The sequence below is a fragment of the Panthera tigris genome, chromosome B4 (genome assembly GCF_018350195.1).
Source record: "Panthera tigris isolate Pti1 chromosome B4, P.tigris_Pti1_mat1.1, whole genome shotgun sequence".
Classification (NCBI taxonomy): Eukaryota; Metazoa; Chordata; class Mammalia; order Carnivora; family Felidae; genus Panthera; species Panthera tigris.
The window spans coordinates 54,357,826-54,377,469 of NC_056666.1; the positions used below are offsets into that span (position 1 = coordinate 54,357,826).

The window sequence follows — 19,644 nt, forward strand, 5'->3', positions numbered from 1 at the left end:
TTTCTGAGAATTTTTTAAATGAATTTCCCAAGATTTAATTTGTAAATGAAGCCTTTTGACCAATTAGGCTTCTTTGGTATGCTAAGTTACTCTGGAAGCACTGTCAAACATATAATAATCCTTAGGTTACATTTGAGTAAATGCTATAACTATTCTAGAGATTATATGCAACTCCTACTTTTAATATTTTTTGGTACAAGGTAATCACTTGATACTCTAATTGTTTAAGTGCTATGTGTCACAGAAATAATTGAATTGAATTATCAATTATATTAGATCTTGAATCATGTCCATTTTTTAGTCTTTCTGTCATAGTTCTGTGACTCTTGTTGGAAGACTTCACTGCTATAACTTCTGGTACACAGACAATCCTTCCTTCTCAAGAAGGCTCTGGTTGCCCTCAACTCTTATCTTTCTCTTTCATAACTCCCCTATACCTACCCCAACTGAGCAATGTTGACCCATAGGTAGCAGCATCTCTATGCCCCTATTCATCAGGAAGAAGTTACAGAAGAGAAGATCATCCACTCTCAGCAATCTTAAAGACTTTAATAGTCAAAATTGCTCGGGGTGGGGGGGTGGGGGGGGTGGGGGGGATGATGTGGGATACAAAGGCAGAGGGAAATGGAAGACAAAATTAAATTCCTTATAATATGCAAAGCCAAGCAGTTGTAGGATGAGCACATAGTCAACTTAATACCTTAAAAAAAAAAAAAAAACAAAGGGGGAATTACCCATGGCTGTCTACATTACAACCTCAACTTCTCCTTGATTGCACTACGATCACTCTTAACATTTTAAATCTTGACCCTCAAGGACTAACTGCAGCTGAGCAACATTCTTCTAAATTAGATAAACCCTCTCATCCTACAGTGCTATACAAAACCCCCAAAGGGGCACCCACATGGATTGGACCCACTAAACTCACCTGGGGTAGAGGATATGCTTGTGTTCTTTCAGATCTTGAGCCTCTATGGAGTGGAGACCCCCCAGGATATCTTTCAATAAACCAGGACTTCCAGAGAATGACTCTGAATGAGCAACCACCACCCCGTTCTTTCAAGATGGAAGAAGCCTATTCATTGACTCCTCATTCTGAAACCATTCCACAAACTCAAGTCCTTGCCCCTGATATAACATGGAGAAGGCTTAAACACCTGTCTAACAAGGCCAGCATCCTCTTAAAACACAATGGTATTGCATATATCCACAATTTGCATCTGATGGCCATGATCTCCATCACTGGTATTCATTAAACAGGCAAAGGTGATTCATAAGCCTCTTAATCGTTGTGATCCTAGTTGCAGTAAGCATTATAGACTCTGCTACTGTTACTGGAATAAGTCTTCACCACACTATCAAATTGCCCATATACTTAACCAAGTTATGGCCAACACTAACAAAAAGCTAATAAGCCAAACTTCTATACACAAATATTGGCATGCCTCAAAGCCCCTGAGGTTCTGTTGAATTTATAGGAAAAAGACAAAAGGCACTAATCCTCCATTATAACTCTGGGAAGCAGGATACTTTTACTATGTCTCTTTTTATGCTTTTGCAGAATCACCCTCCAAACCACTTGATAGCAAAAATGGATCAGGAGCTCATCATGACAGTCCTTGCATGTAAACTTAAGAAAATGAAGAAAAACAAAAAAGGGGAACTATGGGGAAATAAGTTCTACTTACACAAATGGGTTAGAAAAAGCTTAAGGCAGAAAACCGAAACCACGGGGCAAAAGTCCCCAAGGTCAGCTAGGGAGCTATTGTAATCGGATCATGAGTAACTTGTTATATCACCTGCAGGAAGTTACTTTCCTTTTGATACCAATATACAAATGTACTTCAATCACAAACTCCACCTGACCCCCAGACCCTTTGCTTCTTGCACAAGTTAATAATTAGTATGATTCTTTTTCTTCACATTCTCCACATGTTTAAGATCATTGGAGATCAATAAATATGGAGACAAAACCCCTGTTTGGGGCTCTTGTCTCCTCCTGGACATTAGCCTCTCTCGTATTTAATTCTGTGTCCACTCTCTTACTAGACAAGAAAGAACTCCAGACTCCTAGTCTGCAACACACACTCACATGTTCACACTCATACAAACACACATATTCTCAAAATACACACAAATACACACCCACACATCACAAACATTCTCACATGTGTGCAACACAAAGACACATACAAACTCTTATTTACAGACAGGCATGCACTCCCGTAATTATATACTTTCATGCACTCATCAAACACACCTTGCACACATACACGCCACTCTATTCCTTCTTTTAAGGATCCAGTGCCCAGACCTCTAGATTCTAGAAAACTAGAATGCCCAGGAAAAGCATGAAATTACACAGGAAACCTATTTCCAGCTTTCTGGCCCACACTGGAATCCCTTTGCTATATTCCCCTTCCTGCCACAGAGTCTCTAGGACTTGGGCCCAACCACCAAAGCAGAACTGCGGATACAATACATTCCTTCATACACCAAACACTTTAGAGCATCTATCTGCCATACCAGTCCTACACCTCCTACCCCCAGGCCTGAACTGAGGCAGACACATAACAGAGTAAGACCTTCTGCCCAGTAGTGTGGTAGAAACAGCAAGAGCACAGGAGCCAAGGACTTGAGTTCAAATCCTTGAACTAGGTTCAAGTCTAGGTTTCATCACTTATATGGTGGGAATAATAAAATATGCCTAATAATTGTGGAAGAGTAAAACAGGTAAAGCTTCCATCAGCCATGTGTCCACCCTTGGAAAACCATCTCATTCCATTCCCCAGCCCCTGTGGTGAGCATCTCCCCAACATTTCTCTAGTCCTGGGTCTCTGAAATAGAAATCAGTCTTCTTCAGGCTCAGACCACCAGGTGCCCACACTAAGGGAAATCTGATCTCAAACTTGGCAAGCTCCATTCCCCACCCTCAACCTACTATGCCCCTGCCCCTCCTGGTCCATCATGCCTCTTGCCCCTTTACAGGTTGCATTTTCCCTAAAACCTTTAATGAGGCTAACCACTGTCCCAAAGTTCTCCATGGAGCACTGAGCCCACACAACAGATGGGCATGAAGGGTTTAATCATCTCCAGGGGAGTCCTCCAGTTGTCCTTAAATTCCCTAAATTACTCCTATCTGAAACACTCTTTATACACAGAGCAGGAGACAGTTATATGACAGGACTTGGGGTGATAAGCAGATGTGGGTGAGACTGTGTCACTACATGAATACTAAAAAACTGTTCCAGAGAAACCCCATTAGATTCTGCCCTCAGAGTTGAGAAGCAGCCCAGCCCACCCCTACCCTGACTGGCACACACTCAGGTGTCTTGGGCTAAGGGGAGCAGGTACCGTACCCCTAACCCTGCTCTTCAGGTGGCCTCCTAAGCTCCCCTCTAGAGTCAATCCTCAGCCTGAGTGGGAAGTGGCTCTGGAGGTGTTATCCTCACCTTCCTAGGACCCTCCAAGGACCCACAAACACCCTGCTTTCCCTGCCACAACCTGTACTCCCTATACTCCTCCCAGGCTCTGACTGCTTCTGAAGTGCTGTCTTCCCCTCCTCCCAGTGGGATCCTCCTCAAGTCCTCCTTCCAGACAACCCACCACCCTGACCATCTCTGACTTTCCATCTGGCATTGCTCCATCCTGGTTCTTCCACCTCCCTGCCCTGCCCATACCCATCCCTCTGACCCCCTCCACTGCCCACCTCCCACCCTGTCCTCTCCCATCTTGACCACTTTCCACCCCAACCAGCCTGCCTCCCTCCCCTCCTGGTTCACCTCCCCACACAATACCACCTCCCAGTGGGCTCCACTCTCCCATTACCTCCATCTCTCCACCCTGCTGCATCCTACCGTTTTGCCCCATTCCAAGTCATTTCTACGCCAGCCTTCACACCTTTCCCACCCTTCAGAATCTAGGGAGTAGAGCAGGGCTCAGAGCCCAGTGAAAGGATGGACATTTGTCCCTTCTCTTTCTTCATACCCTCTGCCTGCTGTCCCCCCTCTCTTCCTGGGGACAGACCTGATCGGGTGTTAACGAAAGCGGAAGAGACATCTCCTCGTCAGCAAAGTGCTGGGCTGGGGTGCTCACAGGAATGGAGTGACCAAGGAAAACCTCCTAGGTAACTCAGTCCCAACAGGAGGAAGCCCCGCCCACCATCGCGAGCCCTGTCCCCTCCTCAATGGCCTCAGCAGGGCGGGGTCAGCCCACAGCCTGGCCCTGCCCCAGGACCGTTGGCCTACCTGGGAACTCTGGACAGCCTAATTACCCGGTCACCACAAAGCCACTCCATCTTCAGAGAGCACAGAGGAAATGGTGACTGTTCCCATCAGGTCGTCCCACCACCTGTGCCTCCACTTACACTGGAGGGAGACTCCCCCTCAGCTGCTAGAGCAGGTTTGCAGAAGAAAAAAGTAACCTGCGCAGTCTCTGCATCTTTTCTCCTCCCAAGATCAGGGATGTCTGAGAGCCCATCAGAGGGCATGTAGTTTCGCAATTACTTTGTATGTGCAGGAGGGGACTCATGCCTCCACATGGAAACCAAGGATTCCCCCAGAGTCTCCCTTGTTTCCTGCCTGTTTGTTGCATGTGGACTCCCCTTCCGCCACCACACATTGCTGAACCCCAACATTTATGGGGAGAGGATCTCCCTCTATGGGTTCCTTTTCATCTTGCCCTCTCCCTGTATCAGGCCCAGGATTTCTGCTTCAGAAAACAAGCCCCGCTGTCTGCTCAAGAGAAGTTCATCTCTCCTCTCACTTGGATCTTTCTTGCTGCTCTAAGTCATCATTCTGTCCCCAGGGAATTGTGGGGCTCTCTCCCAACCTTCCCTTCCCCCATGCATTTAGGGTCTCCATGGTATGTCCCAAATATCTAGGTTCTAGATCCCACGTTTCCAAGCCAAGAGGCTTCTGGGCTCTTGAGATCAACGCAGCGGCTGTGGGCTCTGAGGATCTGCCTGGGCTGCAAGGGAAAGGCAGTGGTTCCTGGGGTGAGAATGGCCCAAGAACACTTTGGAGCTTGGTGCATACAGCAGGTGTGTAATATGTGTGACAGGCCCATCAATAAGCTGGGTTTGGGGAGGTGAGGAAGGGTAGAGGGGAAGGAATGAGGCTGGACTGGTCTGAAGTGTCTGATCCCCATTCTCTTCCCTTCCCCTCTGGGCCACCTGGAAAGAATATGCTTTAATATAGGACTTGAGCCTTGGGTCTTTCCTAAGCAGAGGGGGATGTCTTCCCCTTCATCCACCTCCACCCAGCCCAATTCAGGACACCAGGACACTCATGCCCAAGAGCTCAGGCCACTCTACCCCCACCCCAACAGCCACACACACCCTCTCTTCAGCCAGGGAACCCAGATCTCTGAGCTTTCACCTAGCACACCAGGCCGAATGCCCCTATTCTGGCAGAATCTTAAGTGACATCTAGAAGCAGCCTGGACCTGTCCAGTCACCTAGTATTCCTGAAGCATTTGTCAGCACTCTTAGCCTGCATGAATGATTAACTAACCTTCCCTTGTATTCCTAATATAGATCATGTATTATTCCCGAGAAAAGAACAGAGCCCTTCTGCATATCATGAAACAGAAACCAGAGTCTCTTGCACAACCCTTTACCCCTCATCAAGCAACCACACCCACCTGCACTGAGATAAAATTTGGAGCTGATACCAGTGTATCTGCAAGTTCAAGAAATGTTACAGACCACTGTACTCCCTTTACTGAGGAACATCCTAAAGCACCTTTAAACTCCTGGGCCAGGTGAAAACCTCAGATCTGTCATTTGGACAAGAGTATTCTTCTCCCCATGAGCCGGCCTCCTGAATAAAACTCATAATCCTTTCCAATCAAAGCTTTTCTCTTGAGGGGCACTGGGGTGGCTCAAGCAGTTAAGCATCTGACTTCAGCTCATCATGATCTCATGGTTGGTGAGTTCAAGCCCCAATTCAGGCTCTGTGTAGACAGCTCAGAGCCCAGAGCCTGCTTCAGATTCTGTGTCTTCCTCTCTCTCTGCCCCTCCCCCACTAGCACTCTGCCCCTCTCTAAAATAAATAACAATTAAAAATAAACTGTTCTCTTGAGTATTAGCGTTTGGAGTGGTGGGCAGCTGCACTGGGTTAAAGTAACAAAACTTGGCACCCCAGCTGGGAGCCAACGTCTCTGTGGCATCCATCCAGTTCCCCTGTATGCCAAAGTCGGAGAAGTTGGTCTGTACCATGACAGGGCTTCCTTCCTAGTCTCCTGGGCAGGTAACTTGGACTACAGCAGGAGGTTAGCTGCTCCAGGCTAGTTGCTCTTGGGGAGGGAATCTGAGGCATCTGTCCCTCCAGCTTCCCAGATTCTTTTTGCCTAAGAGAAACTCCCTGATGATTCCTCACTGAAGCTGACTGCCAATTTTGCTTTTTGGTTGGAGTGGAAGGAAAGGAGCATTTGGGGAAGCTGAGGAGCTTCAGGACAAGGTCAGTCCCTCAGAGTGCTCACCTACACAAGTTTCTCAGATGTAAACCACTGTGTGTTGTTTTTTTCCTGTCCATACTTTTCCCATTAGAAAGCCTCAGCTTTCCCAAGAACTAAAAGGGATGTGACAAGTGTTCAATTTATTTGGAAGTTGTAACAGATCTGTTTTGGTATGGGGAGGTGGTGGTTTAAATTTGTGTAGAATGCCAAGTTCCATCTCTATCCCAGCAGTTAGCCCACTGGACCGAAATTGGAATATGTGGAAGGAATATAGGCAGGGATCTATGACTAAGTAAGTGATCATTTTTATTGTGACAGAACCTTGTCATGTATGTTAGGTTCAGAAGAAAGATGACCATGAAATGGGTCTCTTGGATCTCTTCCCCCCATTGTGTTCTCTCTAAATAGGGGGTTTGGGTTTGGCTTTTAGCTTGTCTATGGAGACTGTTGGTCAGTTAGTGGAACTCTGACTTTCAGGGAGGAACAAGAAACCAGGAAGCCATTTGGTTCAGTCCATCATGCCCCAACTTTTAGGGAAAAGGAATGTCAGAAGAGGTACTCTGGGTTTCATGGAGTCATACTTTTATTTCTGTGTTGCTTCTCAACTTTTGCCCAGGAAGAAAACAGGAATACTCCTGTTCCCAAAGAAAGTACTTCATCCATCCATCAGGAAATATTTTAAATAAATGCTGCAGAGGCACTTATTTTTATTTTTATTTTTATTTTTAATTTTTTGCAGGAGGGGGACACAAGACCAAGACAAGCAAGGAATGTTAGTCCAAACTATAGATCTGCCCCTGGCCTTTCTGAAGACTCCCTTGCACCCCTATGTACTCCTTTTCCTCCTGTTACTGCCCCAGCATCTTCAGGACTTATATAACGGGCTCCTATGCCATCCTCCCTGCCTGGAGTGCCAAAGGCTCCTGGTCCTCCTACCCTCACTATCAGGGAGCAAAAACCACCCCAATGTAAATTGAAATTTGTTGGTTTCATTAAAAGTTAAGACACATCTTTAGAGATATCAGCATTAAATATAAAACTTTTATTCCAGCAAGTTTTAGTAAAGGTCAAAGGAGCTCATGTTCTTCCAGCTGCCATTGTTCAGCAAAAAGGTGACTTAAATGATGATTAATTATGCCTGTCTCATAAAGTTTTCATGAATAATTGTTAGGAATAAGTTGGGTGAAGAAATAGAAAGGTTTATATCTTTCAAAATCTTTAGTAATTTGAAATTTTTAAAGTTCTGCTAAATGAAATGCAACACTGGGTTGATTTCATTGGGTATCTAAGTCTTTTTAAAATAAGATAGAACACTAAGGCATTGGTCACTGAAACTCTTTGTGAGTATTCTTTGTTTCAAGGAAAGTGCATTATTTGCATAAGTTCATTAAAAAGATGTTCTCCTTGTAACAGGACACCAGTGGAAACATTGGTTACTTCACCAAGGCTTTGACTAGAATGTCATGTTTGAGAGAGTCATGCATAGACTCAGATATCACTAGACATCTCTAAGGACTAAGGTTAACTTTATGGAGCCAATAAAGCCTCTTGGACATGTTGGCCTGATAACTTGTTTACAGAGTTCCCAGCATTCTTACCAGGTGATTAAACAATATCACTTGCTGGCATGTGCAGGACACCTCAGGATATTTGGGGAAACTGCAGGAGAGAAATTCACCCAAATATACAAGTATCACAGGAAAATCTGATGGCAGGCATCTGGCTTGGCTTCTGGCCTCAAGAGACTATTAAAAAATCATGAGGAGCCAAGATGGCGGAACAGCATGAAAGTTTTTTGTGTGTCTCATGTCCATGAAATACAGCCACACCAATACTAAACCATGATGCACACCTAGAAAACTGATTGGAGGATTAACACAACAATCTGCACAACCTGAACCACAGAATTCAGCAGGTATGTGCCACAGGGAGGGGAATTTGGGGAGTGAGAAGCCGCTGAAGGTAGGGAACTGCTTTTGTGGGTGGAGAGAGGACAAAGACTGGGGTGGGGGGAGAATACGGGAAAAGCACCCCTCCCCAAAAGCAGCTGGAGAGAAAGTAGAAAATTGGAAACAGCCACAGGGACTAAACTAAAAAGGGAGAAAGGAGAAAGGAGAGGGTTTAAATTCCATTAAGATGGTAAACAAGAGGAGCACAAAGGCTGCAATTCCACAGCTCAATACCTGGCGATGCTCTGGTGGGAAGGGCAAATCCCCAGGAGCAGAGTGAGGTCTAGGATGTTCTTGGGCCACACAGGGAAAACTGGTTCCACTGCTGGAAGGATATTTGGTAGAGACTACTGAAGCCACCTGGTCCCAGCAGATCCCAGAGAATGGCCACATTCGCTGGTGCTGGAAAAAGGTCATTAAGGGTGAAGCCTGGTGCCAGATGTGTGCTGTGATTTTCCATAATCCCTGAAATGCTGCTGCTACACTATCTTGTTAACTTTTTCTGGGGCAGGCTGACACCTGGCTGAGGTCTTGGGGCACCAGCAGCAGCAGGGTCCAGCAAATGTTCCTGGGTGCCGCTGACATTCAGCTATTGCTCAGTGAGAACCTCCCACAGAGGGGCAGAACGGGTCAAAGCCGCAGTCCTTCAGAATTAAGGGGCCAGGGAAAACAGCCACATCTGAGACAAAACCCGGGAAAGAGGTACTGCCTAGGGCCTGGTCATGGGCAGTGAAAAGGCAGGGAGTGGACGAAAGCTGAAGACAGAGGATGGGTGCCTGATTGCTGATTGGGGAAAACAGAGTTCTGATACTAGAGACTGTGTAGCTGGGTGACGCCATTTTCACCGTTACTGCGCATGCACCTATGCACCTACAAGAGTCACAACACCCCACCCCAGTAGGCTAAAAGCGCCATCTAGTGGAGATCAGAGCTGTTACACTGAGCCCCGCACAACTGGGTCAACCTCGCTCTTCAAGAACACAAGTATCACCACCTCCTTAGTTTATGGACTATAAAGCGCTTCATAGTCTGACTACTAGGGGAAAATGAAGTAATTTCAGTACTATTTTGATTTGTTAGAAAGTCCATCTATTGAATTTTCTTCCTTTCTTTTTCCTCTTTTTCACTTCTTTTCTTTTTCTTGAATACAGAAAGAGAAACAATTCATTTTTATTTTCAGTTTTTATTAAAAATATTTTTAATTTTTTACTATATTTTTTAATTTTGTGTAATTTTTTTCAAATTCTATTTTACATCCATCATTTTATTTTATTCTATTTCAGTGTATTCACTTTTTAAAATTTTCAAACTATTTCCTTTTTTCTTTTTCTTTTTTTTATTTTTCATTTCTTTTCTTTTTATTGAATACAGAAAGAGAAAAAATTTATTTTTATTTTTAATTTTTATTAAAAATATATTTCTTTAATTTTTTTTGACTGTATTCTTTACTTTTGTGTAATTTTTTTTCAAATTCTATTTTACCTCCATCATCTCATTATAATCTAATTCAAAGTGTTTATTTTTTCAAATTTTAAAATGATTCCCATCCCCCCCTTTTTTTCTCTAATCTTTCAAAACCCTTTCAACACCCAGACCAAAACACACCTAAGATCTAACATCATTTATTTGATTTTTGTCTGTGGGGGGAGGGGTTAATTTTTTTAATTTTATTATTTTTTTAATTTTAATTTTTAAAATTTAATTTTAATTTTTCTACCTCATTAATTCCTTTTCTAACCTCAAAATGACAAAATGAAGGAATTCACCCCAAGAGAAAGAGCACGAAGAAATGACAGCCAGGGATTTAACCAACACAGATACAAGCAAGATGTCTGAACCAGAATTTAGAATCACAACAATACTAGCTACAGTCAAAAATAGTTTAGAATCCCTTTCTGTGGAGATAAAAGAAGTAAAAAATAGTCGGAATGAAATTAAAAAATGCTATACCTGAAGTGCAATCATGGCTGGATGCCATGGCGGCAAGGATGGATGAGGCAGAACAGAGAATCAGTGATATAGAGGACAAACTTATAGAGAATAATGAAGCATAAAAAAAGAGGGAGATTAAGGCAAAAGAGCATGATTTAAGAATTAGAGAAATCAGTGACTCACTGAAAAGGAACAACATCAGAATCATAGGGGTCCCAGAAGAGGAAGAGACAGAAATAGGGGCAGAAGGGTTATGGGACCAAATCATAGCAGAAAACTTTCCTAACCTGGGGAAAGGCACAGACATCAAAATCCAGGAAGCACAGAGGACCCCTGTTAGACTCAATAAAAACCGACCATCAACAAGGCCTATCATAGTCAAATTCACAAAATACTCAGGCAAGGAGAGAATCATGAAAGCAGCAAGGGAAAAAAGTCCCTAACCTACAAGGGAAGACAGATCAGGTTTTCAGCAGACCTATCCACAGAAACTTGGCAGGCCAGAAAGGAGTGGCAGGATATATTCAATGTGCTGAATCAGAAAAATATGCAGCCGAGAATTCTTTATCCAGCAAGGCTGTCATTCAAAATAGAAGGAGAGATAAAAAGTTTCCCAAACAAAAATTAAAGGAGTTTGTGACCACTAAACCATCCCTGAAAGAAATTTTAAGGGGATTCTCTGAGGGGACAAAAGATGAAAAAAAAAAAAAAAAAAAGACCAAAAGCAACAAAGACTGGAAAGGACGAGAGAACACCACCAGAAACTCCAACTCTACAAACAACATAATGGCAATAAATTCATATCTTTCAGTACTCACTCTAAACGTCAATGGATTCAATGCTCCAATAAAAAGACATAGGATAACAGAATGGATAAGAAAACAAGATCCATCTATATGCTGTTTACAAGAGACCCACCTTAGACCTAAAGACATCTACAGATTGAAAGTAAGGGGATGAAGAACCGTCTCTCATGCTTAATGGTCAACAAAAGAAACCCGGAGTAGCCATACTTATATCAGACAATCTAGACTTTAAAATAAACACTGTATCAAGAGATGAAGAAGGGCATTATATCATAATCAAGGGGTCTATCCACCAAGATCACCTAACAATGTGAAACATTTATGCGCCAAATGTCAGAGCACCCAAATATATAAATCAATTAATCACAAACATAAAGAAACTCATCGATAGTAATACCATAATAGTAAGAGACTTCAACACCCCACTCACAGCAATGGACAGATCATCTAATCAAAAAATCAACAAGGAAACAATGACTTTGAATGACACACTGGACAAGATGGACATAACAGATGTATTCAGAACATTTCAGCCTAAAGCAGCAGAAAATACATTCTTCTCCAATGCACATGGAACATTCTCCAGAATAGACCACATACTGGGACACAAATCAGCCATAAGTAAGTACAAAAAGATCAAGGTTATACCATGCATGTTTTCAGATCACAACGCTATGAAACTCGAAATCAACCACAAGAAAAATTTGGAAAGGCAACAAATACTTGGAGACTGAAGAATATCCTACTAAAGAATGAATGGACTAACCAAGCAGTTAAAGAGGAAATTAAAAAATATATGGAAGTCAATGAAAATGATAACACCACAACCTAAAACCTCTGGGACATAGCAAAGGCGGTCATAAGATGAAAATATATAACAATCCAGGACTTCCTAAAGAAGGAAGAAAGATCTCAGATACACAACCTAACATTACGCCTTAAGGAGCTGGAAAAAGGACAGCAAATAAAACCCAAAGCCAGAGGAAGACAGTAAGTAATAAAGATTAGAGCAGAAATCAATGCTATCAAAACCAAAATAAACAAACAAACAAATGGAGAACAGATCAATGAAACCAGAAAGAAGCTGGTTCTTTGAAAGAATTAACAAAATTGATAAACCACTAGCCAGTTTGATCAAAAAGAAAAAGGAAAGGAATAAATAAAATCGAGAATGAAAGAGGAGAGATCACAACCAACAAAGAAATACAAATAATAAGAGAATATAATGAGCAATTACACACCAATAAAATGGGCAATCTGGAAGAAATGGACAATCCTAGAAACATATACACTACCAAAACTGAAACAGGAAGAAATAGAAAATTTGAACAGGCCCATAACCAATAAAGAAACCGAATTAGTATACAAAAATGTCCCCCAAAACAAGCGTCCAGGACCAGATGGCTTTCCAGGGCAATTCTACAAAACATTTAAGGAAGAGTTAACACCTCTTCTCTTGAAGCTGTTCCAAAAAATAGGAATGGAAGGAAAACTTCCAAACTCTTTCTATGAAGCCAGCATTACCTTGATTCCAAAATCAGAGACCCCACTAAAAAGGAGATCTATAGACCAATTTCCCTGACGAACATGGATGCAAAAATCTTCAACAAGATATTACACAACCAGATCCAACAATACATTAAAAAAAGGATTCACCACGATCAACCTGGGATGTAGGGCTGGTTCAATATCTGCAAAACAATCAATGTGATTCATCATATCAACAAAAGAAAAGAACCTTATGATCCTCTCAATAGATGCAAAGAAAGCCTTTGACAAAATACAGCATCCTTTCTTGATAAAAAAACCCTCAAGAAAGTAGGAATAGAAGGAGCATACCTCAAGATCATAACAGCCATATATGAACAACCCAATGCTAATATCAGGGACAAGACAGGGATATCCACTCTTGCCACTGTTACTCAACATAGTATTGGACGCTTTAGCCTCTGCAATCAGACAACACAAAGAAATAAAAGGCATCCAAATCGGCCAGGAGGTCAAACTCACTCGTCGCAGATGACATGATACTCTGTATGGAAAACCCAAAAGATTCCACCAAAAAAACTGTTAAAACTGATTCATTAATTCCACAAAGTTTCAGTATATAAAATAAATGCACAGAAATTGGTTGCATTCCTATATACCAACAATGAAGCAACAGAAAGAGAAATCAAGGAATCGATCCCATTTACAGTTGCACCAAAAACCCATAAAATACCTAGGAATAAATCTAACCAAAGAGGTGAAAATTTTATGCACTGGAAACTACTGAAAGCTTATGAAAGAAATTGAAGAAGACACAAAAAAACATGGGAAAAGATTCCATGCTCCTGGACAGGAAGAACAAATACTGTTAAAATGTTGATACTACCCAAAGCAATCTACATATTCAATGCAATCCCTATCAAAATGACACCAGCATTCTTCACAGAGCTAGAACAAATAATCCTAAAATTTGTATGGAACCAGAAAAGACCACAAATAGTCAAAGCGATTTGAAAAAGAAAACCAAAGCAGGAGGCATCACAATCCCAGACTTCAAGCTATACTATAAAGCTGTAATCATCAAGACAGTATGGTACTGGCACAAGAACAGACACTCAGATCAATGGAACAGAATAGAGAACCCAGAAATGGACCCACAAACATATGGCCAACTAATCTTTGACAAAGCAGGAAAGAATATCCAATGGAATACAACATTCTCTTCAGCAAGTGGTACTGAGAAAACTGTACAGCAACATGCAGAAAAATGAACCTGGACCACTTTCTTACACCATACACAAATATAAAATCAAAATGGATGAAAGACCTCGATGTAAGACAGGAAGCCATCAAAATCCTCAAGGATAAAGCAGGCAAAAACCTCTTTGATCTTGCCCACAGCAACTTCTCACTCAACACACCTCTGGAGGCAAGGGAAACAAAAGCAAAAATGAACTAATGGGACCTCTTCAAAATAAAAAGATTCTGCACAGTGAAGGAAACAATCAGCAAAACTAAAAGGCAACTGACAGAATGGGAGAAGATATTTGCAAATGACATATCAGATAAAGGTTTAGTATCCAAAATCTACAAAGAACTTATCCAACTCAATACCCAAAAAACAAATAATCCAGTGAAGACATGGGCAAAAGACATGAATAGACACTTCTCCAAAGAAGGCATCCAGATGGCCAACCGACACATGAGAAAATGCTCAACATCACTCATCATCAGGGAAATACAAGTCAAAACCACAATGAGATACCACCTTACACCTGTCAGAATGGCTAACATTAGCAACTCAGGCAACAACAGATGTTGGCAAGGATGTGGAGAAAGAGGATCACTTTTGCGATGCTGGTAGGAATGCAAACTGGTGTAGCCACTCCAGAAAATAGTATTGAGGTTCCTCAAAAAATTAAAAATAGTACTACCCCACAACCCAGCAATTGCACTACTAGACATGTATCCAAGGGATACAGGTGTGCTGTTTTTAAGGAACACATGCACCCCCATGTGTATAGCAGCACTATCAATAATAGCCAAAGTATGGAAAGAGCCCAAATGTCCATCGATGGATGAATGGATAAAGAAGAGGTGGTATATATATACAATGGAGTATTACTTGGCAATCAAAAAGAATGAAATCTTGCCATTTGCCACTATGTGGATGGAACTAGAGGGTATTATGCTAAGCAAAATTAGTCAGAGAAAGACACATATCATATGACTTCACTCATATGAGGACTTTAAGACAGAGGACAGTTGAACATAAGGGAAGGGAGCAAAAATAATACAAAAACGGGGAGGGGAACAAAACATAAGAGACTCTTGAACATGGAGAGTAAACAGAGAGTTACGGGAGGGGTTGTGGGAGGGGGGATGGGCTAAATGGGTAAGGGGCATTAAGCAATCTACGCCTGAAATTATTGTTGCACTATATGCTAACTATTTTGGGCGTAAATTTAAAAAAAAAAACAAAATTAAAATTAAAAAAAAAGAAGAAGGCCATCATTGTTGCAATAATGACAAAAATCACCTTGGCCATGATGCAGAAGTTTGTGCTGGTACATATCATGCCAAGGACAGGGAACAGGAGGCCATCTAGTTCCATCTTGTATGATAGCTGACATATGGGTACATAAAGCGAAAGATCCTTTCAGAAAGAATACAGAAAAATCCAAAATTTGCAACATAGTAGGCTAGGGCCCAGACAATAAGGAGAACTACCTCAGGCAAGGTGCTCACAGGATGAAGCTGGTAGTAAGAGAACATAACCTTAAGTGTTAAAGAGACACCAAAATATGGCACAAAGGGGCGCTGGGGTGGCTCAGTTGGTAAGCGTCCGACTTCAGCTCAGGTCATGATCTCACGGTTCGTGAGTTCGAGCCCCGCATCGGGGGTCTGTGCTGACAGCTTGGAGCCTGGAGCCTGCTTTGGATTCTGTGTCTCCCTCTCTCTGCTCCTCTCCCACTCACACTCTTTCTCTCTCAAAAATAAATAAACACTAAAAAAATTTTTTTTAATACCGCACAAAGCAGATGAACAGTGAAATCACAATGGGGGATGGAACATTGGGGATTCTGGGCTTTTTCAACTCTGGTGTAACAGAGTTACTCTGGTAACAATTTTGTCAAAACCTATAAATGCATAGAAACAAGTAGCTGCTCCCCAGAGAATCCCCTCAAAGACAAAAGGCAAAAACCCTCCAGGGCCCAGGGGGTCCAAGCTAGAGGTGTCATTGAGTCCAGCCATTACGTAGTCCTCTCCTGTGAGCCTCCAGTTGTGCAGGTCCCCCTTAATAAAGCCATAGATGATGACAAAACTGAGAACCAAAGTGAGCACCTTGATAAGTGAAGAAAAGTGATTATGCCACAAAATCATGAGAGGCCACACAAGGCACATAACAATGAAGTCTAGATATTTTTCTCTAAGGAAATGGTAAACATACGGTAAGATAATTTCATGCAGGTCACATGCAGGTGCTCAAAAGCTAAGATAAATATGTCAACATAAATTGCTGTATCAGAAACAAGGGAAAAGATGACAGTGCAGCCAGTGATGATAGCCCAGAGTTGACCTATAGTGACAATAGTGACATAGCTGTAGAGATATGCAGAGCCAGAATGGGGAATCTGGGCCATTATCTCAGCATAGCACAGCACAGCCAGCAAAGAATATAGGCTGGCCATCAAAAAGCAGATCACAATGGATGGTCCTGCTTGATTTCTGGCCACCTCACCAGCCAGGACATACACACCTGCACCTACTGTGCAGCCCACACCCAGGGCCACTAAATCCAGAATGCTCAGTCTTCTGAGAGGGGCAGGTTCAGCCACATCTTGCTGCAGGGTATGTCTGCATACCAACTTTTGACCAAATCTGCCACGTGCCTGATGCAGCATTGTAGCTGGAATTGAAGAGGATACAGGATCAGATTCAGGATCAGAGAGCCTTAGCAAGCCTGGAAGCAGAGTCTCACATCTGGGTCAGAGGCTGAATTAAACCAAGTTGTCTTTGGGCTGCCAAGTTCTGTTGCATGGGCTTCAAATCTCCTGCTTTGTATTTCATCAGGTATGTGCTATCCCTCCAAAGTGCCCAAACGATAAATATTTATTGAACAATGGTGTTCAACAAGCCAACCAAAGCTTAGAAGTCCCATGTCACCTCACACCACCCAAATATCTCAGAAACTGACACCAAAAGTCATCATAGAAAAATCAACCCTGATTGCCACAGAAACAGTGCCAAATACCTCCCAACATTCTCCTTTGTGCACCATGTGACACAATCCCTTTACATTCATCTAACTCATGTAGTTTCATGTACTAATTGGGCTGTAGCTCACAACAGGGCATGAATGTATTGTACAGTAGTTCACACGTGGGATGTTTGCATGGCGCTTGCATGACATGAGCCATGACACATGGACAGACCAGAGGGCCTCATTGTAAATGCAGAATCGTTTTTAAAATATCATTTGAGTTTAGGGGCACCTGGGTGGCTCAGTCGGTTAAGCGGCCGACTTCGGCTCAGGTCATGATCTCGCGGTCCGTGAGTTCGAGCCCCGCGTTGGGCTCTGTGCTGACAGCTCAGAGCCCGGAGCCTGTTTCAGATTCTGTGTCTCCCTCTCTCTCTCTGACCCTCCCCTGCTCATGCTCTGTCTCTCTCTGTCTCAAAAATAAATAAATGTTTAAAAAAATTTTTTTAAATATCATTTGAGTTTAAAACACAAATATTTGTCTCCCATTCTTAAAGACCTTTAGCAATAAAATCAACTGTCAAATGTCTGGCGTCAGTTTGGCCCTCTCTCTCCTCTTTCTGCCTTATCCATTTAACTGTATTGATGTCAAGGAATAAACAGTGCAACCCTTCACTTTAGCCATATAGGCTCACAGGGGTGCTGTGAAAATAGGAAGAGGAAGAAAGGAGCAGTCCTTCATACCATGCAAAAAAACCATAGGAACAGGCTGTCTGGTAAGGAAAGCCTAGAGAAATGGGAACAGAAGCCAACCAAAAGTCCATTACTAAGAAGGGAGCAGAGCCAAAAATGCTGTCTTGTGAAATCTGACAGTCAACGAACCTCACCCAAAGCAACCAGAAAAAACTCACTACAGTTATGCTTACAGTTATGAGAGTGTTATAGGTAGAGAGGAAAGAAATGTCACCTACCTCAGTAGCTCACAACCAAAACAAGTCCTTCTGTGTCCTTCCTCTCTGGGTTCTAGGAGAGAAGGTGAGCTCATTTATGTGGACACTGTCTTTACTGGCCACACCATGCTTTATAAATACCCTGTACCCTCTGTGATGTCAGCTTCTAGTGACCTGGAGAATCTGGTTTTCTCTGTGTGCTAGTATGAAAACACTCACTTGTAACTTCCTATTAATTTTTCACATGGAGTTATTTTTAACTCACTCACACTATGAATATGCAAAATATAGTTTCTTGTTGAGCAAACACCACCTGTGGTTCCTCTTTTCCCCTCCTCCCCTGCTGTTCAGATGGCCCCTTCTCAAGAGGAACAAGGCTTTGGATGAACAATTCACAGCAATGCCCCAGAAATCAGTAGGGGAGAACAGAGAAAAGAGAGTCATGCAGCCCCCACTCTCCTCACTCCTCAGGCTTTGGTATTGACAGAATTTTAGGAAATGTTGTCAGAGGTTTTTAAAGACAGAAAGATGAAGTCAAAACTGAAAACTCTTCTCTGGAGATATTCAAAAGGAATCCTTGGGAAATGTGTCAGACATCTTTGTGCAATTCCGTCTATACTCCTTATTTGCCACCCACCAGTTCCAATGTTATGATTTACCAACAAGCACGTGAAATAGATAAGGAGGATTAATTAACTCATGGAGCTTTCTACACTATGAATGTGATTGACATGTCCCCCAGCCACCCCCAGGCTTCAAACCCTTCAGTGGTTCCCACTGCACTTCCTGCACAGTCCTTCCTTCCTTCATCATCTGACCTGTGATGATTCCCCCAGTCTCATCACTACCCAGTTCCTGCTCCAGCTGTGAAATTCTACATTCACCATGTTTTGTTCCCTGTCTCTAATATCCTCTTGGCACCTTCACTGAGCTAATCCTTCCTTCTCTTTCAGTTCCCAGCCCAGTTACTTCCCCAGGAACCTCCCCTGACCCTTATGCTGCCCTTAATGTGTGCTCTCATAGCACCTAGCTTACCCCATGTGCCATTTATCCTAATGTATCAGAATTCCAGGTCCGCTGCCTGTCTCCTTTGGACTGTGAGTTAGATGCTCAATAAATATTGTTGAACAAATGCACAAACTGAGAAGAGAAACCTGAAAGAGCACATAATCCAGTATTCCTATCTACTTGACTTTGAGACACATACTTTGTAGTGAAGCAATCTTTATAAACCTGGCTCAAGTAAAGATATAAATGGTACTACCTTCCTTGTGGAAGGCAAGAAAAATGAAAAGTGTGAAGGGAAAGCCAACTGATGAAACCTTGACCGCACATCATTCGTGGCAGGTATGAGCAACACAGGGTGATGAAGAATAGTTTGCATTTGAGGAAACTTGTTTAAAAATATCAGGCTGCCTTGGGTTATAAGAAGCCAAGCACCAGGGGGGAGGAGCCAAGATGGCAGAACAGCATGGAAGTTTTTTGTGTGTCTCCCATCCATGAAATATAGCCAGACCAACACTAAACCATCCTACACACCTAGAAAACTGAGTGGAGGATTAACACAACAATCTGCACAATCTGAACCACAGAATTCAGCAGGTACGTGGTGCAGGAAGGGAATTTGGGGAGCAAGAAGCCGCTAAAGGTAGGGAACTGCTTTTGCGGGCGGAGAGAGGACAAAGACTGGGGGGAGGAGGGGCAGAGAATACGAGAAAAGCACCCCTCCCCAAAAGCTCAGCTGGAGAGAAAGTGGAAAATTGGAAACAACTGCAGGGACTAAACTAAAAAGGGAGAAAGGAGAGGGTTTAAATTCCATTAAGAGTGTAAACAAGGGGAGTGCAAAGTCTGCAACTCCA

At 42.6% G+C, this 19,644-nt stretch overlaps 1 protein-coding gene and 1 pseudogene across 9 annotated transcripts in view; one reads left to right on the plus strand and one right to left on the minus strand.

The window, feature by feature from the left end:
• Positions 1 to 19,644, minus strand: part of LOC122240308 (cationic amino acid transporter 3-like) — a 123,635-nt gene that overhangs the window by 44,622 nt on the left and 59,369 nt on the right. For 3 of the 9 annotated variants that reach the window (XM_042991869.1, XM_042991870.1, XM_042991871.1), the window contains exon 1: positions 4,027 to 4,118. The exons of 4 other annotated variants lie outside the window; for them this stretch is intronic. The gene's annotated coding sequence lies outside the window, so the exon portion shown is untranslated. Of the gene's footprint in view, positions 1 to 4,026; positions 4,119 to 17,806; positions 18,036 to 19,644 lie in introns of those variants that run through there. 2 more of the 9 variants (XM_042991876.1, XM_042991875.1) reach the window with 2 other exon arrangements.
• The window catches only part of LOC122240519, a 36,864-nt pseudogene that overhangs the window by 3,584 nt on the left and 13,636 nt on the right, over positions 1 to 19,644 (plus strand).